Consider the following 16,901-nt stretch of genomic DNA (forward strand, 5'->3'; position numbering starts at 1 on the left):
ATATATATATATATATATATATATATATATATATATATATATATATATATATATATCATTGAGACATTATGTAATTTTCTACCAAACACATAAATTGGCAATAGAATAATAATTGTATTGAGTATCTATTAAGTCTTATACAAAACAACAGTAATCTTAAACAATACAGCTAAGAGGCTATTCTTGCCCTTTTGGAGATGCTAGACTCATCACTATTGCTTGTATTTTGTGCCCTTTTATTAACTAAATTAGGGTCAGTAATAAAGTCAACAAAGGCATCATCATTGTCAATACATAAGTTATGTAGTGTACAACATAGTTACTACTTCAACAACAAACTTCTAGTTATGTGAAGGAAATTTGATCAGAAGCCAAAACGGCCTTTTAGAAAACCGGAATTCCTTTCAATTACCATCCTTGTTGATGTTAGCTTATAGTTATAATTTTATTCATCAACAGTTAGGCTTCCTGTGTCCCTAAATAAGGTAAGGAGAAAATTTTTTAATGGGTAGGCTGCATCTGCTATGATGTGGTGATCAGCATCAAATATGATGCTTTTTCTGTCAATATTACTGCTAAAGGGGATAACTTATAAACTCTTGCATCAAGTATAGAACCAGGCATACCAGTAAATGCACTTTGTAAATCTAACTTTATTATCATACACTGCCTGGAGTAGAACCGAATGAAAATCTTTTCTGTTAATATATGATGAATGGTGCTTCTTGGGCGCCTTAATTTCAATGTGAGTACCATCAAGAGCAAATGCAACACCAGGAAATCCAGTCAATGACCTGAACCCTTCAATGACACTGAGTAGTCTCTGACCTGTTGGCCATACGACTGTTGGCGATAGTGCAAAAATAAAATCAGTTATTCCATGCACAATTCTAAAAACACTTGATACACAAACACCAAACCTATCTGTAACTGTCTGAGGTTGCATATATCCATAATGTTATTAGCGATTGCTTTTAAAGAGGTATATTCAGTCCCCTATCAGCACACTACAGATTTTTTTTGCATGAGGACTTCCACTGTTTCCCTCTTCAGACGAAAGTGAGATTTAAAAATGCCATCTCTCATTTTTGGTTTTGTCGTCTCATAATAATATGTTGTTTTTGCAACCTAGAACAAATATTTATAACAGTCTAAAGTTGTTCTATGCAACATCATTCATTGTATGAGTAGAAAAAAAGTATACAGGTGCTTAAAGAGATAAATTGAACACTGGAAATACAATACAAAATTTTTAATTGGCTAAGTATACATTTATGTCTGTGATTATAACAAACAATGAAAAACAATTGATGTAAATCCCTTTCAAAATTTCTTTGTTGCAAATACAGAGTTGAATATCTAAGGACTATATTCTTTTTTTTTTTTTAATGTATGTCAAAATTTTTTTAAAGAGTCAAAGAACAAAATTGAGTAAAAATGTAAAAATAGTTAAGTAATAAATTGATACAATGACCTATAATCTACACTAGGATATATAAGTTTCTTGGAAAGCAAGATAAACAACAGATACATAACCCCCATTACCAGTGAACACCCGTAACATTTTTTTGTTCAAAGTTTATTTTTGGGTATTTCTCTGTTATAGCACTGACACCCAAGTTCTGCATCCATTGATGCACTGTAGGACTGGCTCCTTTTAGCTTAGCATGAGAAAAGCCAAAGACAAGTGACAGAATAGACGGGAAATGTATAATTTGTGCTATATATTTTTACATTATGGCGGTGGTAACGGGGGAGATCCAGAATGTTCTTTAGGGCGTGTGCGTAATAGGTTTCTTCAAAAAACTTTGCAAACAAAGAAATACCCGCAACTAAAAGGGAACCTTGACAAACATGTGTTATAGGTAGGTAGTGGAAATGGTAATAAATTTAACCTAAAATCCGGCAAGGGTTTAAGATCTAATAAATCTGTTGAAATTAAAATGGTATAAAAATATTGATACAAAAAATAGTAAGTTATAAAAACCAGCCCGCCATAAAAAAAAAAAATCTACTTGAAGGTGAGGAAACTGACGTTTGCAGCAGGTGATATGGCACTTTTATGGTCGACAGTAAAGCAGTTAGCGTAGCAAGGTATAGTGGGACATTAGCACGATCCCGCTTCAACTTCGTATGCCACTTCAGCTGAGCCGAAAGTGTTTTGCCAGATAGCTCACAGGACAAATTACAGCTAAGAATAAGGTGATCGTCATCAATCTTCTCTTCGTCCACCCTGACAATCGATGATATTAAGCTGGAACTGGAAGAGATCACGTGATCCAGGTTCGATTTTGAGCAGCCTCTATTATGAATAGACGTGAATGGGAGGCTCTTAACTGCAACATGATATATGCTAGGAAGTAATTCTAGCAAGAGGATTGAACTATCGGAAGTACCAAGAATGTCACAGTTAAGGTCACCAGCTAAAACCCAATTTAGGTCTTTCAAACGTAGACTTTCGAGTAGAGACTTTAAACTGGAGCAACATTTAGCGAAAAATGTGAACGATGCTATAGAACGTCGATCGCAAGGTAAGTAAACATTTATAAAAGCGGTACTGTCAAATTAAATCGCTAAGATGTTATCATCACAATGAATCACAGAGGGCTTTGATGAGGAACGAAAAAAAATTGCTAGGCCACCGGATGGACGGCCTCTAGTTTTTTTGGCCTCTTGCGAAAAAAAAATGGTGGACAGAAGATTGCTTCAGGCTAAAACGTTTGATTTGGTCAAAAGATGTTCTTGTAAGAACACTATGTCATGGACTAATAATTCATTAATTAACAAGTCTTTGTCTTTTGTGCCGTTAATATTGAGAGAAGCAAAACTTAAAATAGTGGCTTGGTTCATTTTGGAGCAGAGTTCAGAGCGCGTTTGATCACTGGGCAATTCATACTATAGGAAACATGAGCTTCGCCTCAGTTGGCACATTTCGGAGCCTCTAAGCAAGGATTGTCTTTAGTATTGGAATGGCATCCAGAACATTTCATCTCATTCGGGGCATATGGGCAGTGAGCTAACGAATGATGGATACTAAGACACCGTCTAGGCAATTCTTTGTATTCCGATATTTTAAAAGACTCGTAACCAAAGCGCAAACCTGTAGCGATGGCAGATTTTAGTGCAGCGGAATCAAGGAACTCTGAACGGAATGTATGAGAAGAGCCAATCTGGCCTCAACAAGACCAGGAATAACGGAGATGAGTATACTGCTAGAAACACTATCGGGAAGTCCCCTATTACTCCAAGAGGTTTGCGATCAATCACTTTAGCAAGAATATTTGGATAGCTTGCAACACCAGATACGGTAAGATAATTGGCGGAAACTTTATCCCGCGTAACAACAACCCATCTTTTCCTTACCGGATCGGACTTTACCGACACAATTCTGTCATGTCCGGCGAAAGAATCAAGCTTTTCCTTGCGAGAAACGGGGTCTCTTAGTTCTGGAGGCGGATATTTAAGAACGACGGCGCACGAGGGTTTGCGATTGGTACCCTTACTATCTGAGACAATAGAACTATTTATAGACGTTGTTGGACTATTGAGGTGAGCAAGCTATTTTAACTGATCACGGCACTGGTTGACTTTGGCGGTAAGGATAGAATAAGCTGACGCCGGAATGCTAGGGACTTCAGAGGGGGATTTGATCACGAACTCTGGAATATCAATATTTTCTGCAGAGCAGCGAGAAAGAGAAGCGATAATGTCCGACAATGAACTATTCTTAGCACTGGGTCCCGAACGACGAGGTATAGGCTCATCTGGGAAGCAATTGCTATATAAAAGTTTCTTAGCGCCAAGAACATCTTCATACGGGAAAAAATCACTGGCGTATTTCACAATAGACTGATGATCTAACCCCTCATCGAGATTGTGCTGAGCAAAATTCAAAACTGGGCAATAATAAAGCGTACTGGTATTCCAATTGTACATGATAAGCAAATTTCACTCACGACTCGGTATCAGTCCAAAAACAATTAAGTGAAAAAGGTATATCTACAGAGAAGTTCTCAATAAGCACAATTATGAAATGATCCACACTGGCTAAATGAATGCAATGAGAATAAATAATAACTTATCTTTGAGTGGGGTAGGTAATCCAGTGATTTGCAAGTAATCCGAATATTTCAATGCACGACTCAGATGATAGTAGTGCTGAATACTAACTCACAGCCACAATCCATAAATAATCCTTAAGCCGTAATCATATACAACTTTATAAATTTATCTAACAAGTTTCAAATACATGTTCAAAAGTATTTCACTCGTTATTTATTCCAAACAGGTACAGAGTTAATCTGGCTTAAATTCAATTAGTTGTTGACTAGTCAAATACCAACAGAGAACTATTACCAAATAGCCTAGGCCTTTTTCCAAACCAGCCAAATAGACTGTTTGAGCTAAGCCACTGGGTATGGTTGAACTGTAACAATGCAACAGCAATAAACCAAGATTTTCATGTAAAGTGTTTTTGCACAAAATAATTGACTGGTTCGGATTCTGGTTTAATTATGAACCAATGAAAAAAGGAACTATGAAACCCAAAACTAGGTCACTAATTCAGTCACTTTCTATCTGTTTAAATATACCAGAGTAGGTTAGATCATGTTTCAATTTATTTTAACCTCATTAGCCTAGGCTACTATGGCAAATAAAAAGGTATCTTTGTGAAACTGTTTTGTTTGAGGTGAAATATCAATTTTTACACTAAATTCCAAGCAGTATTCTACTAATTCTGTCATTCGTTGAACCAACGGGTTCATGCAAAAAAGACCTTAACACTACCTAGACTAACTTCTTCTTTCCAGGATAAGCCTAACAAAGAAATCCTCCTTTAAAATGTCATAATTGAGGATCCCAAAGAAACTTATGTTTACCCTGATGAATGAAAATTCTTTTAGTCCATTAAAACTTGGCTAATAGGACTATCAGTTTTTTTTAGGTAGGCTAAGAAACTAATTTCAGTGGTAGCCTATGGTTTCAGATACAAATATCCCTATAAAATACCGTTCTTTTCAAAGTAAAAAATGTCACACAAAGTTTACGAGAAAATATATTCTTACAAATTAATCTGAATTCTCTAGTGTAATAATTGCAATATTCTATGCACAGAATTTTTCTATTTGGCTAAGAGCAATTGCGTCTCGTCCATTTATAATTCACCTCCCGACTAGAATTAAAAATAATTAATTATTTTACAAACGAGGAACAGAAATAAGCAGTGCGCGGGGCCTATTATTTTTAATATCGGTGATGTGGAACAGATATCAGTTAAAAAAATTAATCATCATTAATTGTGATCACGACGCGGAATGCACTCTTTATTTTTTACGGCTGACCAATCAGAGTCCAAGATTCAAGGCAAACTATTTTGAAACACCAAAAAATGGAAGTGTGGAATTGCAAATCTCTTACCTTTTGGGAAGGTCTTATCGCAAGTGTGCAAGATTTTCCCTACCTGTACACAAAATATGAAAAGCGATACAAAGATATTTTGTCAGTAGAAAACACATGGGACCACATTAGTTCCACCCTGAAGGACCAAGGCTTTAAACCTGAGGCTGGGGTTGAAAAATCAGCAACTTAGAGCTTGAAGACCACAAAACTGACAGATTTGATGTAAGTTAGTTTGTTATTTACCTTGCTTTTCATAACTTACATATGCTAAGGGCAATCTTGTATATAGCCTAGTCTCATTTAGACCAAATAGCATAATAAAAAATAGAGCCTTTATTTAACAGTATTTATAGAATTTCAATTAAATATGAAATCAAGGAAAATCTGGGGCTATTGAAAAGGGAACATGTTAAGAAAATAATTTTTACTTTGTAATGTGCAAAAAATTATATTTAACATATTTCGAGGACACTTCCACTTTACTTTATCCCCCCTCCCTAATCTACAAATATATAACCCAAATTATATACTTTTAACGAACCAATATTTTTTTAATTAATACTTATATTAAAATCAATGCTGACAAAATGAAGAAGTGATGCCAATGTGCGTCCCAGCATTAAGGCTGAGATTTATTAGTCTACTTAGCCCTTGTCTAAAAAAATTCATATATTAGTATGCTTGGTATTTTTAAATTTAGAACTATTAATATCTTATGATACAGCTTTTGTCTTTCAGACATCCCAAAAGCATTTCTCCATTCAAGACATTTCTTGTGATGCTTATTTCACCAATGATGCTCCAGCATGTATTGATGCAAAAGCTGACACAAATGTAATAAGTTTGTCCTTTTTTACTGGAGAAGAGTCAAGATCTGATAAGGTATGTATTAATGCAATTTTTCCTAAATTTTTTTATAATTCCTAATAATACACAGTTGCAGGAATAGGTTGCATCTGGCATGAATAATTTTTGCGGAATTGCAATGCTATCACACATGATTTAATATAGACATTTGAATAAAAGATATTGTACTTTATCAGTGACTGAACCAAAAACCTGTAAGAACATCAGAATAGTAATAGCCAATGACAAATAATTTGAAGTCTGACCTGCTCACTTGTCTTGCTTTTTGACATTCCAAGGTATTATCCTGATAGCATTTCATTTTTTTTCTGATTTGTTTGTGAGAAAAATCACCAACAACTTGATAGGTATGTATTTTGTGTGTATTGAAGTGCACTGTTAATTGTGTTTTATGATGACAGTTTATGAAATCCGTGCTTCCAAAATAGCACTTATAGGTTTGCAGTAGAGTCTTGCATACTCAGAAAGCTAAACGTGATAGTCTTCAAATGAGCTATTAATTTTTAGGTTTTCCATTGAAAAAAATTTTAAAACTAATATACTCAAAATCTAAGAAGTATTATCTTGAAACTTGTGAAAAGTGTTATTAATAAAAATAATGAATATTTCAAGGAATGAAATTACTTTACAATTTCCAAGAACAACTGTTAAAAAAATTTAAAATTCAAAAAATTAACTTCTCCCCAAATATTAGACACAATTTCCCGCAGCTTCCAATGCAGAAGATTTCTCTGCAATAACTAAACATACCATCATGGCTTAATCACTTAATAAATGATATCTTCAATATATTATTATATAAAAAGATGTGAAACAACTTGCAATACATATAATTACTATTTATAATTTACTTAATGATTTTGTGAAGAAGAAGCTCTTTTATCACTCTTGTTCTTAAAAAAATATAAAATAACATAGGCTCTTACCATCTCCCTTCAGGAATATTTGTAGATAGCCTTGATACTGAGGTGTTTGAATAACCAAAGTGCTCCTATTTCAGGTTGTCAGAAATATTATCATTGGGACAAGCCCCTCTAAAGTTGGGAACCAGTCTGGTTCAAGGATGTTTGTGAGGAACTGTCAACTTCAGTCCAGACTAGTAGAATCAGAACAAGGAACTACAAACATGATTTTTAGGCCACAATCAATCCCTCAATCTATGGACAATGCTTATATGTCTGATGACCAAGTAGGTCTTCAGCAGAATCCTGGACCATATCCTTCCAAACACTCTACACCATCAATTAAAATAACAATTCAGAGTGCCAGGAAGCTTGATTGTGGCTAGACTAAATGGGGGGCAGAGAAAACTGCACCTACTTCTGAAAAACTAAAAATGGACAGCAACATTTTCAAAGAAAAAACCAAATCAAGCGTAAATGTTGAAAATATTACAGCAAATACTCCAGGATTAAATATCAGTTGTTTTCCTGTTACTTTAGAAAAAGTATTTGAAAAGGCTGCTTGCTTCTTTGAGAACCAAAAAAGTGAGGATGAATCACACAGATTTGGTATGCTAGTAGCAGATCAACTTTGGCATTTTCCAATTTCTACCCAACATGAGGCACAGACGCAAATGTTACGATTACTAAACAAGATAGAAAATGAAACAAATTTTGAAAAACGATCTTAAAATTGTACATTATTTTCTAAAATTTAATATCAATTTTTTTCCTATCTGATCTTTTATTTTTATATTGATTATTATCTTTTCAAAATTGATGTGTTTTATTTTCTAAATATATTTGAAAGTGAAGAAATATTAATTTCAAGTGTAAATGTTTAAAATGCTAATCCAAAAAGTGCTCCAGGATCAAATGCCAGTCGTTTTCCAGCTGTATTTGATAAGGCTACTAGTTTTTTTGTTGACTAAAAAAGTGAGGATGAGTCATATTGCATTTGGAATGTTAGTTGCAGATCAGCTTCGGTATTTTACAGTTTCAACTCAACACAAAAGCTAAGAGGTTTTACAATTGCTAAACAACATATAAGAAGAAAAAATTTTGGCAAATAATCTAAAAATTGTATACTATTTTTTGTGATTTCAAATCTTCCCTTTCTTTTAGCCGCATTTAATTTTTTTTTTTTTAATTGTTACTTTAAGATACTTATTATATTATATTATTAAGTCTATTTGGAAATAAAGAAATCTTAATTTCCTAGAATAAGCTTCTAAAGTTTGCAATATAAAAAGAAATTGCCTGAATCAGCCAAATTGTATATAACACAGTTTATTCATTACAAACAGTTAAGAATGGCTAAAAGCAAATCATAAAGCTTCACAATGTGGAATAACTTCACATAATTAATAGCATACAAATCTAATCTTTGCCTCTATTGATACGTACCCATTGGTATGGTATCTGCCCAAGTAAAGAAACAAAGTAACTTACAAACTGGTCTCTATTATCAATTGCTGATCTTGAAGGGTTATTACTGCCAATCCTTCCAGTAGATTGTAAGTGATCACCAAAGCCTTCATTCCTCCATATGCCCTTAGCTGTGTCAGAGTCTGTGTAGCTTGGGGGACAGTACGTACTTGCAGCTGGCACAGAACAGTCTTGCATCTGCATAAAATTGTGAAGCAAATATGCAGCATTAACTATTTCAGTAATTGTTTCATGATTAGTTACAATGGGTCTTCTGAAGATCCGCCACTTTTTAGCCAATATCTCGAAACCATTTTCTACAAATCTTCTTGCCCTTGCTTGTCGATAGTTGTAGATTTTACGTGTAATAGCAGGCTCATCATTAAATTCTTGTGGTAGTCTGTTTAATTTTTTTGCCACGTATGGCTTCATCAGATAATTTTTCAAAGGAAAGGCTTCATCACCAAGTAAAAAATATGCAACTAGTGAGCCTCCATTAATTATTGGTTCTGGAGGAGGTAGATTTGCTAATTTCTGCTCAAAACTTTTGTCCAGAGAAGAGGAGGCAAAAATACCACCATCACTGTCACTCCCTGGCGCCCCAATATCTACATAGACAAATTTGTAGCTCGCCTCTGTAACTGCCAACAAAATAATGGAAAAAAAAAATTTATAGTTTTGAAATTCACTTCCACTCAAATTTGGACACTCAATATTTATACGCTTTCCATCAATGGCTACTATACAATGAGGAAACTGCCATCGAGCCTCAAAATCATTTGCATATTTTTTCCAAGAGAGACAGAGTGGATGGGATAAAAATAAAAAGAACAACAAATTTCTCTAATCAGTCTTAAGATCACTCAAAATAGGTTTTACATTATATCAATTACAGCCTACTAATCTCTATTTTTGAAAATGAACCAATTTCCAAAATATACTGCATGACAAGGTCCTTATAAAAGTTTTAATGACTTGCTTCTTTTTAGTTGGATTGACTTAACTTGATAGTACAAACAAACCAGGGGGGCTAGTTCTCGCCTCCCTGTTTGATGTAAACATTGGAAGTGGGTGGGGCTGCACAACGCAACCGGACCTGAAATGTCAGAACAAATATTTCGTTCCAGTGTATAATGGAATTTGAATGTGCATGTGTCACGAGGATTTTCGTCGTTTAAGCGATATTGATGTCAGGAAAACGTGGAAAAAAGACGCTTGAAAGCTTTGTCATTCCAAAGTCTCGCAGAATGGATAGTGTAACTGTAACTGCAACTAGCTCTTCAATTAGTTTTGTTGGAAGTGGCGAACACGAGCAAATTCCATTGCAAATTCATGAAACTTTGCAATCTTCTGTTAACCCCGTTAGCGTTCAGAGTGATCATGCAACAACACCCCCACCCCCTATTCTGTTTCTGGAACCCGATATTGGGATCCACATCGGTACAATATATGCCATTGACAACCGAATAAAGTGCAAGCTTCTGGAGAGGCCATGGAAACTCCCGATTGGATGCCAAATACTGTATTGTGTTCATTTAAAGCGGAGGAAAGACGAAAAAAGGTACTTGAACGATTCTCATTTGCAGAATATCCACTGGCTTGTATATTCTGCTGCCCGGAAAGGCTATTTTTGCAAATAATGCTCTCTTTTTGTAACTGAGGGCAAGCGGTGGTTCAAACAGACAGGTTTCCCTACAAAAGCTGGTCACAAAGCCTGTCAGAAAATATGCTAAGTTACTGAGAAAACATGGAGACCTGACAGTACATGATACTTCCCAGAACCAATATGACGCAGTAAAGGCTAGAAAGTCGTTTCTAAGAGCCTACCATTCTCCGCACGAATCTGTAAATAATCGCGTCAACAAACAGCGAATGAAGCAAGTAACAGAAAACCGAGAGAGGCTTAAGCCGATTCTGGAATCAATGATATTTCTAGAAAGGCAGAATATTCTACTGACGGGCCATTGGGATGATGGCAGCTTAAACTTGGATAACATGCCACTTTCCAATGAAGGAAACTTCCGAGAACTATACGTTATCGCACTGAAAGTGGCGACAGTAAATTAAAGGAGCAACTGAAAACATCAGGAAAAAATGATACCTACATCAGCAAAATATCTCAAAACCAGTTTTATTGAGCGTTGTGCAAAAGAAGTTATAGGGGTCATTCTAGAAAGAGTAAAGTCAGCAAGGTATTACAGCATCATTTTCAATGAGACAACAGATGTGTCACATTCATCGCAACTTAGTTTAGCTCTCTGCTATGCCTTCGATAGCCATAGATGCGAGGACTTCATAGGTTTTGTTGACGTTCATCATGCCACCTTTGAACCTTCCACTGCAGACAAAGAACAGAGTGTCAACGGAAAAGTGATTGGCCAGCTAGTTCTAAGCCTTTTAGAAGAAATGGGTTTGAATTTCCTTGACTGTGTTGGAATCGATACGGATGGGTGTGCAATGATGGTATCAAATAACTGTGGTGCTGTAGTTGAAATTCAGAAAAATGGGTCTCATTGTCCCTGCTTTAACCACGCCCTGAACCTTTCTTTGTCAAGAAGCTCAGCTGTTTCGAGCATCAGAAATGTCATAGGCATTATAAAAGAAGTTGTTGCTTTTTTTAATGGATCTGCGAAGAGAAATTACTTCTGGAATAAGGTTCTAAAAGCTCAGCTCACGGGAATCGGCGAGACGAGTCACTTATGCAGTTTGTGTCCGAACTTCTAAAAATCATCCAGTCTTTGGAAAACATTAGTCACTGGAGTGAATCAGTGACCGCTCCGAAGGCAAAGACGCTTGTCACAGCATTACATAGTGCGGAAATCGTGGTTTCCCTTTAGTGTCTACACAGTATTTGCGCTCTGACCTTGCTTCTAAGTCGGCTATTCCAGAAGAAGACTTTGGACATGGGCGCTGCCGATGGCCACGCTTCCGATCTTTTGGATGTTCTAGCAAAGCAACGGGAAACGTGGGACGAAGAGTTCGCATTAGTATTCGAGCAAGTAAAAGAATTTTCAGATAAAATCCAATTGGCTGTTGAAGTTCCAGGGATTACACTAAGACAGGTTCATCGAAATAATCCTCCTCATATTACGCCTGAAGAATATTTTCGAAGTGTTGTTTTTATACCTATGCTCAACTCAGTCATAAGTGACTTAAAGAGCCGATTCTCAAGGGACACGCTGAACTCTTTCCGGTTAACTGTACTGCTTACATCAAATATTGTGAATTGTACTGATGATTTACTACAATCTTCCGTCAAAGAGATCTCTAACATGTACGGTCAACGTCTTGGCTTAACCGTGCCGTCTACCAGGGCAACACTTATTTTGGAAGAGGTGCTTGTGTGGAGAAGTAGATGGCTTCGGGTTAAAAGAGAAGGAGGTATTTTTTCTAATTCAGTGGAGGAAACTGTCAAGGAATGTGACATACACCTATATCCTTATGTCAGCTCACTTCTTGGTATTTTTATATCTCTTCCAGTGAGCGTGGGTATCTGCCGAGCGTAGCTTCTCAACTTTACGCAAAATGAAAACCTGGCTCAGAGCACAGATGAGGCAAACTAGACTCATTGTTTTGGCCCTCTTTAATGTGCACCGCAACATCAATATCAGCATTGACAGAGTAATCGACAGGTTTGCGAACAGTGGAGCCAGGAAGCTTGAATTTTGCTTGTAAACAGTTGTCAGTTGATCAAGTACAGTTTTTGTAATCATTATTGTAATATATGAAAACCACATTTTCGTTAAACATGAGACCGCCAGGGAAACTTAAAACTTGAAAAACAAAGTCAGCCTTGTGGCCGACAAAAAGGACACTACCCCCACTCCTTTCGATAAGAATCCCCCCCCCCTAGAACGAAAGGCTGGATCCACCCCTGAAACGAACAAAGGGTGTTGGTTTATATTTGCCACATAAGCAATCAGAGCATTTAGAGTCAGAATTCAAAGACATATTAAGTAATAAAATAAACTCCTAGCTACAAAGGTTATCCAAACATTCACCTACCTATTTTACGGGGCAAACTATGATGAAGATATATTACAAGGCAGAAATTACAGTAGTCCGAGAAAAAGAGTCTATAAGATTATATCTGAACACATCAAGGGGGAGGGAGGGTCTTATGAAAATATCATTCATATTTTGAATTTGCATGAAATAAAGAATATGATGGTAGCCTACCTCTTTTGGCTTTCATTATTAACAAAGAGATTTAGGCTATAGTGGTTAAATGTTTCCTTAGTAGCAGGTTAAAGGGAAGAAAGAGCCTTTAGGAAGTACTTTATATTGTTTCAAATTAAATTTTAGAACTTAACTAAGTTTCCTTGGATATTGTCAAGACAAGGATGAAGCTCAAATAGGCTACTTTTAAAGATAACAAAAATTCTTCATCCTGTATTCTACCAAATATATCTTATTCCTCATGCTAATCACGCATTAAGATGTACGAATCATATTTAGAAAATACACTAGTCAGATAGGCTAGTTAACAATTGAGAATAAAAAGCACTGACTTAGGCCTAGATACAGGCTAGTATCAGGACTTGGATAAATTTACTAGTAACAGGAGCTATATGTGTTGGCTGAGGTGACTGCCCAGAATTCAAATACATATAGCCAGCAACAGCAGAGAATATGACCATTGAAGCAAAAACTGCATGAGCATCCAAGATTTAAAACTTAAAATCTTTTGCTTCTTGAGGAAAGTGTGACGGTAAAATCCAGAGTAGCTCGTATTTGCACTTTTATCTACAAATGTGCCTATAATGTGGCTCAGGCATTATACAAACTAACCTACATAACTTTTCATGTACAAAAGCCCCAGAACACAGCTTTACATTTTTGGCAATAGGGAAGACTAGAGACAAAAAGACAGATAGATAAAGAAAAATATCAATTAAATGTTAAGATGGAAATGAACAAAGGTTCAATAGAGCATCTGTTTTCTTAAACACAGATAGGAGAAGTAAAGCTCCAAGCTTTGACATATTCAATCTCACTTTGTTAAGCGTTGGGTTGATAGGTTACTATGGGCTGTTTTGAGCTCCTTTACCCTTTTTTAAGAGCTCAAAATGAATAGTGCCCCCACAAATGATTGCTGAATTATGAAATATCAAAAAAAAATAATAATAGTCAATTGTGCTGAAAAGCTAAATTTGGTTGTAAACTTCAGAGTCTAGGGTATTTACTAAAAATCTCATGTAAACTTATAATTCGTCCATTAGACCATTATGTAAAGGGGGGGGGGGTCTTGGTAAAGTCAGTCATGTTTAGATTAAGAATAGAATACTGACTACAGGTGTGTCTATTTCTTAGCTAGGCCTATCTTAATTTTCAGTTAGTCTAATCAGAAGATTGAACTCTTCTAAAGTAGTCTAAAGTATTTTATAGTGTTTGTATATGGAGGGTGATTGCATCAAACTAATACCAAGGGGCTCCAAAAGTAAGATCTTCCCTTTGTAAACTAATGAACAAAATTGTGAAATAGGCTACCTACATTTCTATAGCCTAGGCTACTCTTAGTTTACATAAAATGAAGTATTATTTGTTCTATTGCTTACCAATATAGAGTTCATTTGAACCTTCAAATGAACTTCAAGACTCCTCAGGAATTGGGTTGTTATCATCTTTGATAGCAAGAGAAGCTACATGGGGTGCAACAAAGGGCTGGAACATGTATCCTGAAATGATATCCGGAATAGCATCTAGTACTAGTACTTTGGCACCATCAACTACATTTTCTGACAAATGAGAATAGTCACTTTTAGTCCTTGATGTACTCAGATTTATGCACTGGGTAGATTTTAATTAATGTAGCAACCAACAGATTTTGTAGATTATGAATTCTCATAATTAGTTATTGGAATTAGTTTCCTCTAAGGTGGGATTTCGGGAGCTGGAAAGCGAAGCTGGTTTCACTATCCGGCGTAAATTTCGATTATTCGTGACTAGCGGAAAGCTGCTTAACCATTATTGGTGAGAAGACAAAAATCGGCTAGACTTGGAAAGCGAATCCGTGTTGATAGTGGAAGTGCTACTGGTTAATGGTTTTTAGCGTCAAATTAAAATTGTTTAGAGAAAATATGGATTTATCAATTCTGCCAACTAGCTTTTTGTATGAAAATTCAGAAGGATATTATGCGTACAAGGGTTCAGGTAATTTTTTTACTTTATGCTGGAACACATTAGAAGCATTTTACTTGCAATAAGATCTCTTGACAAAATGTTCAAAACTAACTAGCCTTGCCCTAGAAGGATTATATATTATTGGATTCATGTACATTGAACGCTCAAGTAAAGTTGAGTGTCTTCTCAATAACTTACTGGAAAAATTAAGTCATCCCAGTTATCATTCTCTTGTCCCAAAAAGTGAATTTATTTGTAGTATTATAAATAGGCTATATAGGCTACCCTATTTTCTATTGCAAAGTCTAAGGCCTTTTTATTGTCTCTATAGGACTTTCTATATTAGGTCTTATTCTATAGAACTTTTTTATTTTAGGCTTCTCTATTACAAGTCGAAAGTTATTCTATTCCTGGCCTTTCTATTGTCAAGTCCAGAGAGTAAAATAAGTTTATTTTGCCTGAATTTCTTCCGAATGTTGTTGAAACTAACTTTCCAAGACCTGGAGTTCTACTTCTTTCTATCATATAATCACTAGCCTATTTTCTTTTTTTATATGGCCATGATTACCAAATTCCATTTGAATGCCTATTGGATCTTATTAATGCTTATTGGTTCAAATAAGATCTCTTGAGAAAATGTTTGAAACTAACTAGCCTAGCCCTAGAAGGATTAAATATTATTGGATTCATGTACATTGAAGGCTCAAGTAAAGATGAGTGTTTTCTCAATAACTTACTGGAGACAATGAGTCATCCCAGTTAGCCTTCTCTTGTCCCAAAAACTAAATTTATGTGTAGTGTTATAAATAGGCTATGTAGGCTACCCTATTTTCTATTGCAAAGTGTAAGGCCTTTTTATTGTCTTTATAGGACTTTCTATATTAGGTCTTATTATTATTATTATTAATTTATTACCCATCAAGAACGGAAAACTAACTCTCCGAGACCTGGAGACCTAACTTCTACCTCTTTCCATCATATAATCACTAGCCTATTTTTTTTCTTTTTTAAATGGCCATGATTACCACATTCCATTTGCGAAAGCACAGGATGGCTGGCCCCCCGACCCCCCATTGCACTTCCTGGCTGAAGGGCCGAGAAACGGAGATCAGCACCGCCGGTACGGACTGTAAAGTCTAATGCCGTATCCTTTACATTTTACCATTCCATTTGATTGCCTATTAGTTCTTTTTAAGGCCGCGCAAACGTCCAGAAATTATACTCTCTTTTCCGTCCTTTTTCAATCGCGGCAAATCGACAAACACTCAAGGTTATCAGATTTCACTGCCGTCATTAAACTCAAGGGGTTTCTCACTGAAAATTATGATTAATGTATATTCATTCTTCGTAATTCGACAAGTAAATAGGAATATTTATTTGGAAAAGAACTATTATTCGAGGAGAAAATTAGAGAAATTATTATTCGAGATTTTTTTTTGGAGGAGGGGGGTTCAACTCTTACGAAAGAAATACCAGGAAAACACAGGAAAATTAAACATTTCGCTGAGAAAATTAAGCATTATACAAATTCAAGGTGGGTGAATCCCTCGCCTGCGTGTGTGCCTGTGGTCTGGTCTTCATTATTTGCCAGGAGACGCGGTATAAAATTGTGGAAATTACAAATAAAAAGTACATATTTTCGGGTTTTTACTTCATGCAGACCTATTTAGAAAAATATAATTTAAATAATTGCTCGCAGCGAAGTGACAAATTTATTTCATTTTATCAAAAAGTTCGTGGTAACGAACTGTACTAAGGAGCGAACCGGCTCAATAGTAACCAAAACTCTAAAAAACGGATTTTTGATACCAATAGCTACATGAACAAAATCGCATTTTAATGCTGACTTTAAATATATGAGATACCTATCTAAAATTACGAGTCTAAGAAAAATTGCCTTATTTTAGAAAATAGAGGGAAACACCCTATAAAAGTAACAAAACCAAAATTACACCCATCCGAATCAGCCTATCAGGGAACCCTACCGTGGAAGTGTTAAGCTTCTATCAGCAAAAATATGGATTTTTTTCCAGGGGTGATTATATCGAACCAGTTGTCATAGAATGTTGCGAGCGAGCTCATTTCAACGGAAATGAAGTTATATACAAGTGATTTATATATAAAAAAATGAAGTATATAGTA

At 35.6% G+C, this 16,901-nt stretch overlaps 1 long non-coding RNA gene across 1 annotated transcript; it reads right to left on the reverse strand.

Annotated features, from left to right (window-relative positions):
* Positions 1-94: 94 nt before the first annotated feature.
* Positions 95-8,690, reverse strand: LOC136033269 (uncharacterized). The gene is made up of 2 exons (XR_010618895.1): positions 8,616-8,690; positions 95-1,128 (listed from the first exon to the last, which is right to left on the reverse strand). It is a non-coding gene; the product is annotated as an uncharacterized LOC136033269 (long non-coding RNA).
* Positions 8,691-16,901: the final 8,211 nt, after the last annotated feature.

The sequence above is a fragment of the Artemia franciscana genome, chromosome 11, assembly GCF_032884065.1.
Source record: "Artemia franciscana chromosome 11, ASM3288406v1, whole genome shotgun sequence".
Lineage (NCBI taxonomy): Eukaryota > Metazoa > Arthropoda > Branchiopoda > Anostraca > Artemiidae > Artemia > Artemia franciscana.